Below are 14159 nucleotides of genomic sequence, written 5' to 3'. Positions count from 1 at the left end.
TGTTTTTTGAATTACTGTGGACACATGGCACTGTGCATCAACACGATGAACACCAGTCTTCAACTGAACAGGGCAGAATATTGAGCTCAGCACCTCTGCCCTCAATGAATAGGCATGTTGAGTGACACCCTTTGAAGCAAGGGATTTCACAAGCTGGAATACTTTGTTCTCCTCTGAACTATTCAACATGTTTTGAGCAGTACGACTGTCACAGTAAGCGCAGCACAGACTTTGACAGAAGGCATCAAAGGCACAGGTGTTCATGACACAGTATTGTCCTTTGCCAAGTTTTACTGGTTGTTGATTATTTCCATTTTTTAACAGCCCTAGCTTTACTTTTTTCTTTTTCACAGCTGGATCTGAGTGGAGCCATTCAGGACAAGGGGAGCGGTATGAGGTCAATTTCCTCTTCTTTGGTGGAACTGCAAGGCCTCTCCAGTTTCCCAAAGCTGCTGTTTCTTCAATGTCCATGTCTGTGTCAATTTCGGGCTCCTGAGAGGGGTTATCATCCACTTCCTGCTCCACAAAGGCTTTGTGTGGATCCTGACGCTTCATTGTACCATCCTGTCTGGCAACCTCTGCTTCTTTTCGTATTTGTTTTGCAGAACAGATCCGCATGTTCCCTTCAATAAAACCAAGATGACGTGCAATGAATTTATCTATCCTTATAGGGAGATTTTCATGCTTGAACAGACCATGTTTAATGTTCTTGAACTCTGCTTCAACATTAGCTGAAGTAGCAGTGAGCTTTTCGCTCTGAAATAGGGGAACCATTACTCCAGTCCAGAGTGGTAGGTATCCTCCCAATCTAATTAGGTGTGGGACGAGCTCAGGTAGATAGTGCATATTGTCTTGATCACCATGATCTTCAGCATGGCACCTGCTCCCCTCACAAATATCTGCCACCCACTGCCTTAAGTAAGTGTTTATTTCTGTGCATGGATCCAATCTAATGTCTTCTTCTTCCTTGTCATCAGAAACAGACATAGTCTCATCTGCAATCTTTCTTTTCAGATTTGATTTGGACACTTCTGACATAATGGGGTTTCCAAAACTGTCACAGCCTTCTGTCTCACTTAATGCCACAATAGCAATGCTGCGTATTAGGACCTTTGCTTCTTCCAAGGATTGGGACTTGACAAGTTGTGCCATTGATCGCACGTAGAAATCCCTCACCCGATGAGGCTTTTTTCTCAAACAGTCCCACTGGCAAATCATTTTGATTAAGTGTGCCACATCCACTCTGATGAAACATGGTGGTAGTTTGTAGGATTTTTTCCGAAGCAAGACACCAAAGCATTCATTAATGTAACTCTTCAAATCTGAATGATGTGTTAAAGCCTTAACTAAAGCACCAAGTAAAGCTAAGGAGAAATCACAGATGGCCTCCTTTGGGATTGGTGCTCCAGCACGAATCCATTCCGATAACCATCTTGTGATTGCCTGGACATCATGTCTCTCTGACAACATTTGCACCACTGGAACGTGAGAGTTGTCCCTTCCTGTTAACACACCTTGATACAGGAAGATATTTCCAGACAAAACATTAGGCCTGAGAAGCTTTTTTACAACTGAGCCAGTCGCATCAAGGGCGACTATGGGGTGCTTTTCAGTCTTGTACATCAGCATTTGAGTGTGACTCCAGTAGTGACAGAAGAACTTGTCTAATCCAATGTCCCAAATGCTTCCACTGTGAGGGGAACTGTATTTTAATGAGTGGAGAGACAGTATTGGGTTTTTATGAGCAACTTCTAGTTGATTTTGTTCGTGTTTGGCTTTGCGCAGAGTTGTCAAATTTGGTAGATGGCTTGGCTCTGGATCACCAAAGTCCATCAGCTTTGCTGCCTCTGATGCTCTCCACACATGGGGCTGCAGTCTGCCTTCACAAAGTTCTTTTGTTACTTGTGCCCTCAGACTTTCGGACATGGCTCTCTTAGAAAAGCCAGTGTGCATGGATTCATCCGTGTTTGCCATTACACATTTCAGCACCATTGAGCAGTGATTTTCAGGTTCCTTATCACATGTAATGTACAGCTGGCCACTACACCCTTTGCAAAAGCCTCTGATTTTAATAAAACAAGATACAGTTCTGGGGTACACCTTGGCTCGTTTAAAAGTAATGGTGCATGTACTTTTAACCTCTTTCCAGATTCCCTGGTTTACAACATGAGTCCATGTACCTGGCTTCAAAATTGTGTATTCCCTTTTCTTGAAAGTATTCTTTTTGTATGTGACTTTATGTGGAATCATATGTATCCACTGTTCAAATGGGAGCTCCACATTGAAAGTCTTGCAGTCTTTGTTTTGAAAAGGAGAGCTGCTTTGTTCAAAATCATTATCATTGTCACTGCTGTCTGTGTCAGTCAGTTTCTCTTCGTCACTGTAATCCAGAGCAGCCCATACATTGTGTCTGTTTAATTTAACAAAAGTGTAAAGAGCTTTTGGTGTCATCTTTTCACCAAGTTGTTTGCATAGATTTTGCCATATGTCATCACTTGGAGTTGAAACTTTTCCATTTTTTATGACTGCTTCTTTAGAAGCACGAAGGACTTCAAATACTGCAATTTTGTCCACCACTGATTTCTTTGGCATCTGTCAAGCAAAAATTAAAAGTGTGATATATTACTGCTATAATTTGGTTATAACTTTAATTCTACATCTTTAAGTGGACATAAAAGTACTTACTTTGATACACTGTTTTGACGTAGTAAATTGAAGTGTTGATGATTGCTGTTGCTCATGGGATCTATCTTAAAAATGCAAATAACATAGCTAGCACGTTTTCTTCAACTGTTGTTTTTTTCTCTCAGAAGAAGAATGTGTATGATAGCACCCCCTGGTGATCACAAACCAAACACAGGTCGCTATGTTTGTTTGTTTTTTGGCAGAGTTTATCAGTTTATCCTTAACACAATCTAGCTGGTTGACCTCTGATGACCTATGGAAATTTTTATTAATATCTTTAAAATGATAGCAGCACAAACGAAAATTTTAGCAGCACAAACCAGCACAAACATAGCACAAACGTTTGACATCAATTTTGTTTGATTTGGGTAATGTGGGGGGGCTGGTTGACCTTTTGACCTTTACATTTTCATTAATATCTTTAAAACAGAAGCAGCACAAACGAAAATTTTAGCAGCACAAACCAGCACAAACGTAGCACAGTTGATTGGCACCCATTTTGTTTGATTTGGGTAATGTGGGGGGGCTGGTTGACCTCTGATGACCTCTAGAAATTTTTATTAATATCTTTAAAATGATAGCAGCACAAACGAAAGTTTTTGCAGCACAAACGTAGCACAAACGTTTGACATCAATTTTGTTTGATTTGGGTAATGTGGGGGGGGCTGGTTGACCTTTTGACCTTTACATTTTCATTAATATCTTTAAAACAGAAGCAGCACAAACGAAAATTTTAGCAGCACAAACGTAGCACAGTTGATTGATACCCATTTTGTTTGATTTAATTAATGTGGGGGGGCTGGTTGACCTCTGATGTACTAAACTGGTTCAAAACATACTTAGAAAACAGGAAATACTTTGTATCAATAGGTAACTTCACATCCGAGCAGACAAGTATCACATGTGGAGTTCCCCAAGGTTCCATCTTGGGACCTCCTCTGTTTAACATTTACATGCTCCCACTGGCACAGATTATAAAGAACAACAAAATAAACTACCACAGCTATGCAGATGACACACAAATATATATCACAATGTCACCAGGAGACCAAGGCCCTGTACAGGCTCTTGGTAAATGCATTGAGGAAATTAATGACTGGTTGTGCCACAATTTTCTCCAACTAAACAAAAACAAAACTGAAGTAATAGTCTTTGGCGCCAAAGAAAAACGATTACAGGTCACCAGAGAACTTCAATCTATACATCTAAAAACCACAAACCAGGCGAGAAATTTGGGTGTAGTGATGGATGCAGACCTAAACTTAGAGAAACACATTAAGACAATAACAAAATCAGCTTACTATCACCTCAAGAATATTTCTAGGAAAAAAGATCTGATGTCTCAACAGGACCTGGAAAAACTAGTCCATGCATTCATCTTTAGTAGGCTTGATTACTGTAGCATCTTTACAGGTCTACCTAAAAAATCAGTCAGACATCTACAGCTCATTCAGAACTCTGCTGCTCGAGTCCTCACTAAGACCAAAAAAGTGGACCACATCAGTCCAGCTCTGAGGTCTTTACACTGGCTGCCTGTCCGTCAGAGGATAGACTTTAAAGTTCTGATGCTGGCCTATAAAGCTCTGAATGGTTTAGGACCAAAATACATCAGTGACCTCCTGACCCAGTATGAACCTTCCAGATCCCTCAGGTCATCTGGATCCGGTCTTTTATCAGTTCCTAGAATCAGAACCAGACACGGAGAAGCTGCATTCAGCTTTTATGCTCCTTATATCTGGAACAAACTCCCAGAAAGCCTCAGATCAGCTGAAACACTCAGTTTATTTAAATCCAGGTTGAAGACTCACCTATTCTCAGCTGCATTTGAATAAAGCACCAAATCCACACTTTTAAGCTTAAATTTCAAAACTTACATTAACTACTGATTTTATCTACTGTTCTGATTTTATCTGTTTTGATTTTATGTTTTGATTTTATATACTGTTTTGTTTGTTTGTTTGTTTGTTTGTTAAGTGGGTTAGAGCTCTGGGTAGCTCCCCAGCTGGGTCTAGACTTGGTCTAGAGAGTATTTTAAATTCAGGGAATTTAAAATAGAAAGTAGCTCGTCCACAGAAGGACTGGTAGCTCCCCTTACGATAAGGGTTCAGATCGCGCGAACAGGTGTGGGATTAGAGCTCTGGGTAGCTCCCCAACTGGGTCTAGACTTGGTCTAGAGAGTATTTTAAATTCAGGGAATTTAAAATAGAAAGTAGCTCGTCCACAGAAGGACTGGTAGCTCCCCTTACGATAAGGGTTTAGATCGCGCGAACAGGTGTGAAATGTGTGTGTTTAGTTAGTTTGTTTGTTTGCTTGTTTTAATCAATTTTAAATCATGATTTTTATTTGTTTTTGTTTCTAATGTCTCTGTAAAGCACTTTGAATCACCTTGTTGTTGAAATGTGCTATACAAATAAATTTGCCTTGCCTTGCCTTGATGACCTCTAGAAATTTTTATTAATATCTTTAAAATGATAGTAGCACAAACGACAATTTTTGCAGCACAAACCAGCACAAACGTAGCACAAACGTTTGATACCACTTTTGTTGGATTTGAAGAAGGTGGGGGGGCCAACTTCGCTCACATGTTTCTATCTGTGTTCTCATTCCTTCCTCTGTTGTTCCTTCTGATCTCAAATCATTTTTTTCTTTGACTGCTTCTTAAGCACTTAATTAGAGGTTGCTGGGACCAAAGCTTGATAATAAGTCTCCAGCTTGAAGCAAAAAAGAGCTTTCCACCCTCATTTTCGGAGCTTCTCCTCATGTTAAGGACTGAGGAAGAGCGTCGTTTCGCCAAGTTGGACCGCATGAAGAAACATTTGGGTGCAACAAAAGCTGCTGCACATGCACACTCAGTTTTTAGTATGCCCACCTTTGGCCAAGCGCCACTTGCGACTCCTACTCCAACCGACAGTGAAGCTGTGAAACTCGAACAAAAAGTCAATGAACTCACAAAGCAAGTTGAACAGTTAACTTTAACTCAAAGGCCAAGGAGCACCACCCCAAGTACTGAACCTCTTGTAAGCACTAAATCCAAATCTGTGAACCCAAAACCGAATGAAACTGCCAAGTTTGAAAGTCAAATAGCTGAGTTGACCAAACAAGTCCAAATGCTTGTCCAAAGCCAAAGACATTCAACCAAACCTGAGATATATGAGCCCAAAAATTCTCTAGCTGTCAACACCAGAAACTCACAGACATTTGCTAAAGTCCCTGGCACACCTAGGGCATGGTTTTGCTTTAAGTGTGGGGAAGACAATCATATCGCAGTAAGCTGCACAAATGATGCTAATCCCACACTTGTCCGAGAAAAGCATGCAGAGTTGAGGAAGAAACAGGCTGATTTTGCTGCACGACAGGCCACAGCCCCGTTTGCTTTAAACTAGTGGCAGCTCCTGTTGTGGGACACCCAGGAGCTGAAACCCTTGATTTCCCCAGTCCCGAAACATTAGCTTGTGGTCCTGAAGTGCAAATCACTGAACCCATTCATCCCATAGACAGCCTAGATCCTAACTTCTTCTTCCCTCAAGGTCTCATAGGCCCACGCTGTGCAGACTCAGTACTTGCTGACGGGGTACCCTGTGAATCCATAATGGACTCAGGCTCACAGGTTACAACCATTTCTGAGTCTTTTCACAAGATGCACCTTTCCCACCTTCCCATCCAGCCAATACATGCTCTTCTTGAAATTGAAGGAGTAGGAGGGCAAAACGTGCCATACTTGGGTTACGTTCAGACTTGCATTACATTTCCCGAAAACATTGCAGGCAAAGAACAACAATTAGCGGTCTTGGCCCTTGTTGTTCCTGAGTGTCACTTTAACAGTAGAATTCCGCTGTTGATAGGGACAAATGTGCTTTTACGGGTTTATGGACAGTTAGTACATCAAGATGGTCCCAAGTTCATTCGTAAGCTACACTCTAAGCAGTTTGCAACGATCCTTCAACATGTTGCCCAAGTACAAAGAAATGATACTCATTCCTGCCCTGTCATGTTGCATAGCAAAGGGGCAGTGACAATCCCTGCAAGACACAAACAATGCCTAATGGGAAATGTGAGGTTAAGAAAGAACAACCGGAACACAAGTTTTGTCCTTGAGCCGCATGAGCAATACAAGTTACCAGGTGGATTGCTTCTTGAATCGGCTTTAGTAGACATTCCTTTTAATTCCAGCAGTAAAGTACCTGTCATTGTACACAATGTTAGTGAACATGCTGTTACGTTGCAGTCAAATAGCATTGTCGCTCAAGCTTGTGCAGCTCAACACGTTTCCCCACTAGCATCGAGTCAAACTCGGAATCCTCCAAGTCAAAATGAACCAGACAGCGACAACCTCACATTCAACCTTGATGATTCTCCCATCCCAGAGCAATGGAAAGAGCGAATTCTGGGAAAACTGAGATCCATCCCTGAAGTTTTTGCTCTCGATGACATGTCCCATGGCCACACCACAGCTGTGAAGCACCAAATCAAATTGAACAATGAAACACCTTTCAAAGAGCGGCCGAGGCCCATACACCCAAGTGACAGAGAAGCTGTCAAACAACATCTAAGAGAATTACTGGATGCAGGCATCATTCGAGAGTCACAAAGTCCTTTCGCCTCACCAATTGTATTGGTAAGGAAAAAGAATGGCTCGATAAGGCTTTGCATAGATTACCGTAAACTAAATCTAAGAACTATTCAAGATGCATATGCCCTGCCAAATATTGAGGAGACATTCACAGCTCTGAGTGGAGCTAAATGGTTTTCGGTCATGGACCTTAAGTCCGGTTACTATCAGGTGGAGGTAGCCGAGGAGGACAAGCCTAAGACAGCCTTTATGTGTCCTCTTGGCTTCTATGAATTTAATAGGATGCCACAGGGTGTTACAAATGCCCCAAGCACCTTCCAACGCCTGATGGAGAAGTGTGTGGGTGATCTCCACCTCACCGAAGTGCTTGTCTTCTTAGACGACCTGATTGTGTTCTCAGACACATTAGAAGAGCACGAATCCAGGCTAACGAAAGTTCTTACTCGCTTGAGAGACTACGGTCTTAAATTATCCCCAGAAAAATGCCACTTCTTCAAAACATCTGTGAAGTATTTAGGGCATGTTGTGGATGCTCACGGAGTCCACACCGATCCTGAAAAGATCTCTGCTCTGAAATGTTGGCCGCGCCCATCCAATTTCAAAGAGCTTAAATGTTTTTTAGGCTTCGCTGGATACTATAGGCGTTTCGTTGAAGGGTACTCCAAGATAGCCAAACCGTTGAATCGTCTCACTGCCGGTTACCGGCCACCGAAGAAGAGAGGCAAGATTTACAAAAGAGAACCGCCCAGACTTTCTTACAGTCCCACTCAGCCTCTCGGGGAACAATGGACTCATGAGTGTGAAACCTCCTTCCGAACAATAATCGAAAAGCTGACTTCTGCACCAATTCTTGCTTTTGCCAACCCTCAACTCCCCTATGTATTGCACACGGATGCTTGTCGGGATGGGTTGGGAGCTGCGCTCTATCAGGAGCAAGAGGGGAGGCTGAGAGCAGTTGCTTACGCTAGCAGGGGGCTTTCTAAGAGTGAACAGAACTATCCCACACACAAACTTGAATTCTTAGCCCTCAAGTGGGCTGTGTGTGAAAAGTTCAATGACTACCTTTACGGTTCTAGCTTCACAGTCCTGACCGACAATAACCCGCTAACTTATGTTTTGACAACTGCAAAATTAGATGCGGCAGGACACAGGTGGCTAGCTGCCTTGTCTACTTACAATTTCAATATTAAGTACAGGGCAGGTCAAGCAAACAAAGATGCTTATGGGTTGTCACAGCGGCCCCAAGAGCCTCCTCATGAAGATGAGGCATTTGTCAAAGAAAAAGCTCGCATTGATGATATGAAAGAACGTCTCATTAGCATGCCAAACAATCTTGACCATGAAACGTTTTCTGCCTTGTGTCAGCGTCACTCAGTGTCATGCCATTCAGAAACCCTCTCAGTTGTCCAGAGTCTTGCTATTGACCCCAGCTCAGTCACTGAGGCTTATGGAGAAGACATCTTACCCTCAATGACAGATGCTGATTGGTGCGCTGCACAAAAGGATGATCCTTCTCTCGCTCGTGTTATAGCCCTGTTGAGAAGAGGCTTGAAACCCAGCCCCAAAGAAACAAATCTTGAATCGTCAGATGTTAAACTCCTTCTGAAACAATGGAACAAACTCGAGCTCAGTAATGGCGTGCTTTACAGGAAATTCAATGACAGAGATTCCCTTGTGTACCATTTAGTGCTGCCCCAAAAGTACCGCGACAGAGCCCTGAAAGGTGTACACGACGAGGTTGGTCACCTCGGGGTTGAGCGTGCCTTACATCTCGCTCGGCCAAGGTTCTACTGGCCACGAATGGCTCAGTCCATTGAAGAGAAGTGTAAGAAATGCTCACGTTGTCTCATGAGGAAGGCCCTTCCCCAAAAGGCTGCTCCACTACAGAATATCCAGGCAACTTACCCTCTTGAGCTAGTGTGCATTGATTACTTGTGTATTGAGCCCGATAGTCGAGACACCAGAAATGTGTTAGTATTGACGGACCATTTCACAAAATTTGCAGTCGCGGTCCCGACAAAAGATCAAAAGGCTAAGACAATAGCCAGGGCCCTTAGGGATCACCTCATCATCCCCTATGGTATCCCTAGTCGTCTGCTTAGTGACCAAGGCAGAGATTTCGAATTTAAGCTTGTGAAAGAGCTCTGCACATTGATTGGGACAAGCAAAATTCGCACAACGCCCTATCATCCACGAGGAAACCCGGTGGAAAGGTACAATAGGACTGTCTTAGACATGTTAGGCACACTGGAGGACAAAGACAAGTATCATTGGAGAGACTTTGTTAGGCCATTAACACATGCCTACAACTGTACACGAAATGACACAACAGGGTACTGTCCATACGAACTTATGTTCGGCAGACAGCCGAGGTTGCCTATTGATCTTGTCCTTGGTACTCACCCGGGCAAAACCAGCCCAAAGTCTTACTCTGACTATGTTAAAGGTCTTCGCCAAAACCTCCAAGAGAGTTACACCCTTGCCAGCGAACACTCACAAAAGATGGGTGAGAAGAATAAAATGAGGTTTGATAAAAAGATCAAGGCTGCAGAACTGTTTCCAGGTGACAGAGTTTTAGTAAGGAACGTAAATGTTAGAGGGAAGCACAAACTTGCTAACCGTTGGGAACAAAATATTCACATTGTTGTCAAACGGGTCAAAGACAGCCCAGTGTATGTTGTCAGACTGGAAAACGGAGACGGCCCCCAGCGTACATTGCACCGGGATTTGCTTCTCCCTTGCGGGTTCTTACCTGTTGAAGATCAGGTTGGATCGGACTCTCAAAATGTGAATCAAAGGAAAATGAGGACCAGGAGTAAACCAAACTGCACAAAAGGCAACGACAAGGATAATGGAGGAGAGTACAGTGATGAGATGAGTGATGAAGAGGAATTATGTTTTGGCACATGGAATCCACAAATCATCACAAAAGCCCCTTACATTCAAATTGAGTCAGCTCATCCTAAAGCCCAACAGCAATTGGACAGTCATCCCCCTGTATCATCCCCTGACACTGCTGTACCGGAAACGTCCTTACCTGATATTGGAAAACCTACCTTGACACAACCTGAAGTCTCTAACACAAGTCATGTGGACTATGTTCCTTCCGATGCTAGGTCTTCAGACCATGTTGTGATTGACATTCTCGAGCCCAACTTGACACCTACCATGACTGATGCAGATTTCACTCCACCAGAGCCTGCAGTCATTAATGATGATGCTGTTAGTACTGATGCTGGTGCTACAGAACCAGTGAGGTTGAGGCGCTCTGACAGAGAAAGACGCCCACCTCAGAAATTCACTTATGATGAGTTAGGAGAGCCGCTGACCTTGGCTATTAGCTCCTTTTTCCAAACCTTAGGTGTTGCATTCTCCAAAACTGTCGTGTCACCTTTACCAGGCCCCAGTTGGTCAACGATGCATGAAGGGACTCATGCCGTTTAGAGGGGGAGAGTGTAACCCATGGTTATTTTATTGCCAATTGTATTCTGTTTTTATTCTAATTTGAAGTTTTACTGTTTTGTTAAATGCTGAGTTTTCCCATGTACCGTGAATGCATCATAGCGCGTGCGTGGTGACTTTCTTTCATATCTATAAATATAAATATATGTACACTAGTGATTAAATAAGAAAATCTTGAAAAGAAATATGACAGGAGGGCAGATGGGATATTGCACAGGAATACAAAGCAGAAAATTACAGTATTGCACTTTTAAATATAAATATCAATAACAATAAAGTGGAGTGATCGGTGCAGATTATACAGAGTACTTGTGAAGCTGCAGGGTAGCTTCTGAGTGCTGTGTTGTGTGTGTTTAAGTGTTGTGGTTGAGGTGTCTTATGGCTTGATGGTAAAAACTGTTCTTTAGTCTTGTAGTCCGAGCAGACAGACTCCTGTAACGTCTGCCAGATGGTAACAAGGAGAACAGCTGATGTGCTGGGTGGCTGTGGTCCTTGATGATGCTGTGTGCTTTACGGAGGCATCGCTGGAAATAAATGTCCTGAATGGCAGGAAGCCTCGTGCCAGTGATGTGCTCTGCTGCCTTCGCCACCCTCTGTAGTGATTTACGGCTGCTGGCAGAGCAGCTTCCGTACCAAACTGTGATGTAGCTCGTCAGCAAGCTCTCAATTGCACACCTGGAAAAATTTGAGGTGATGTTGGCGTTCATGCTAAACTTCCTCAGCCTCCTCAGGAAGTAAAGCCGCTGGCGAGCATTCCTGATAGCAGTGTCTGTGTCAAGGGTCCAGGATACGTCTCGGTGATGTTGACTCCAAGGAATTTGAAGCTGCTGACCCTTTCGACCTTGACACCGTTGATGTGGATGGGCTGGTGTTCTCTGACTGGTCGTTTCCAGTATTCCACTATCATCTCTCTAGTTTTGCTGATGTTGAGAGTCAGGTTATTTTCCAGCCACCACTCGTACAGCGTACATCACCTCCTCTCTATAGGCCGTCTCATCATTGCCTGTGATGAGGCCTATGATGGTTGTGTCATCCGCAAACTTGATGATGATGTTGGACTCTTGTTTAGCAACACAGTCGTGTGTGAACAGGGAATATAGGAGGGGGCTAAGCACACAACCCTGTGGCGTACCTGTGTTTAGGATGAGTGATGAGGTGTGCTTACCAACTCTCACCACCTGGGGCCTGTTTGTGAGGAAGTTTAGAATCCATCTGCAGATCGGTGTTCCCAGCCCAAGGTCGACAAGCTTCATGGAAAGTTTCGAGGGGATGACACCGCACACTGTGCTTTGAGGTAGCAGTCAAGAAAGGTGTAGTTTGTGTCTATGAACTGTGCACACCTGTGTGGATCAGCGTGCTTGTATTCAAAAGGCTTCTCTATGTAGCGTTCTGTTTGAGGAGTGTGTGGGGAGCCATAGCCCCGTCCCCCAGGGCATGAAGCAGGCATGGAGGAGATCCAGGCCCCACAGTGCGAGAGCCCGAGGAGGACCACCGGAGAGGCATCTGTGCCACCCTCCTGGGAAGAGCTGAGGAGAGCCCCAAATGAGGGGTCCCACAGCAGCCATGGAGCAGAGGCCAGAGGGGGTTGCAGTCGTGTGCCCACGGGCTCTGCCGGCAGCCACCTGTGCCAAAGTGAACCGAGCTGCAGGCCCAGAGGCCTGAGGGCCCCCCCACTCCCCGGGCGCCAGGCTTTGCCAAGCAGCCACAGGCAGTTAGCCGGTACATACCTGAGCCCCGGACACCAAGAACCACCAACACACTGACGCCTGAGGGCATCAGCCACCGGCAGGCGGTGTGATGAGGGGAGATAGACTTCCATACTTTGGAGGGCCTGAGATGTTCCCAGAGAGGTGGAGTCTAAGACCTGACCTGACATATGGACACAGACAGACAGGCACACAGAGACACAAATGTGCATTTCCATCCCTGTGCACACATATACAAATACTCAGCATTCACCCAACGCAAATAATAATAATAAACTTTCTTTGTAAAACACACTAAAAAACCCAAGGGTATACCAAGGTGCTTGACAACAGGAAAAAGGAGAAGGGAGCGATAAGAGAAAGCATTTGGCACGTATCAATTATAAAACCATGACAACCATAATACATAGAAGTAGTTAAGAAAGCATAATGGATAAAAATGTATCAACGCACACCAAATATTAGCTAGGTGGAAAAGCAATATTAAATAAATAAGTCTTTATCCGTGATTCAAACAATGGCATAGAGTCAGACGCAACAGGAAGATTGTTCCATAAGACTGGGGCAGCTACAGCAAACACATGGTCGCTCCGAGACTTCAGCCGAGAATGAGGATGCTGCAGAAGAAGTTGAGTAGCAGATCTAAGTGCTCTGACAGGAGTGTGTAATCAAAGACACTCATTGAGGTAGCTCAGCGCCAAATTATTGATAATTTTGTACGTGAAGAGTAGTATTTTAAAATGAATACGGTATTTAACTGGCAGCCAGTGCAAGTCAGCAAGAACAGGAATAATGGAAGAAAATTTCCCGCTACCCGTCAAAAGGTGTGCCACAGCATTCTGGAGAGTCTACAGTCTAAGGAGAAGGGAGGAGAAAAGGCCAATGTAAAGAGAGCTGTAGTAAGAGAGCTGGAAGTCACGAGTGCATGAATACATTTTTCCAGGTCATTATGCGGAATATGGTGCTTGGCCTTAGAAATGAGGTGCCAGTGATGGGATTTCCAGCTCTTTTTAGAGAACTGGCTCTTTCAGCTCCCAACCGGCTCTTCAGGTTGTTTTGTTGCTGCAATTAATTTATGATTAACAAGAACATAAAATTATGCACAAAAGGAATTACTAATGTAAAAAAAAAAGTGGTTTTATTTATATATGTTTATATATAAATATATGTGGTGGCCCCTAGAGACAAAGCACGTACAAACTCCAAAACACATTTCTAGGGTTAACTGAACTTCCAAAACAGAGCTACCTAGATCACTTAAATTACACAATTGAAAGCATATGTGTATTGTTTGTGTAATTTAAGAAAATGTTCATTTACCTGCTACTACCACACACCAAATCTGGTCGTTGGTACTTCCTGGCTTGTGTAGCCACTAGGTAACAAAAGGTCATCACTGCGCCTAGCATCCTGGAGTACTTCTGTTGTGTTTTGTACGTGCTTCGCAGTTTTTACGTGTTTTCGAGTTTTTACGTGTTTTGGAGTTTTTAAGTGCTTCAGGGTTTGTACAGGTTTTGGAGTTTGTACGTGCTTTGTCTCCAAGGCCCATGGTAAATATACTTTTATTTATTCACTCCACATAAAATGTAATAAATAAATCATATAATACAGAAATTAACTATTTCCATTTCCATGGCCCCTCCGAACTCCTCCCACACCCGAGTTTTTGCTTCAACCACTGCCCGAGCTGCATTCCGCTTGGCCTGTCGATACCTGTCGGCTGCCTCCGGAGTCCC

This window comes from Aulonocara stuartgranti (genome assembly GCF_965226115.1).
Source record: "Aulonocara stuartgranti genome assembly, chromosome: 3".
Taxonomy (NCBI): Eukaryota; Metazoa; Chordata; class Actinopteri; order Cichliformes; family Cichlidae; genus Aulonocara; species Aulonocara stuartgranti.
This window is presented reverse-complemented; position numbering follows the sequence as displayed.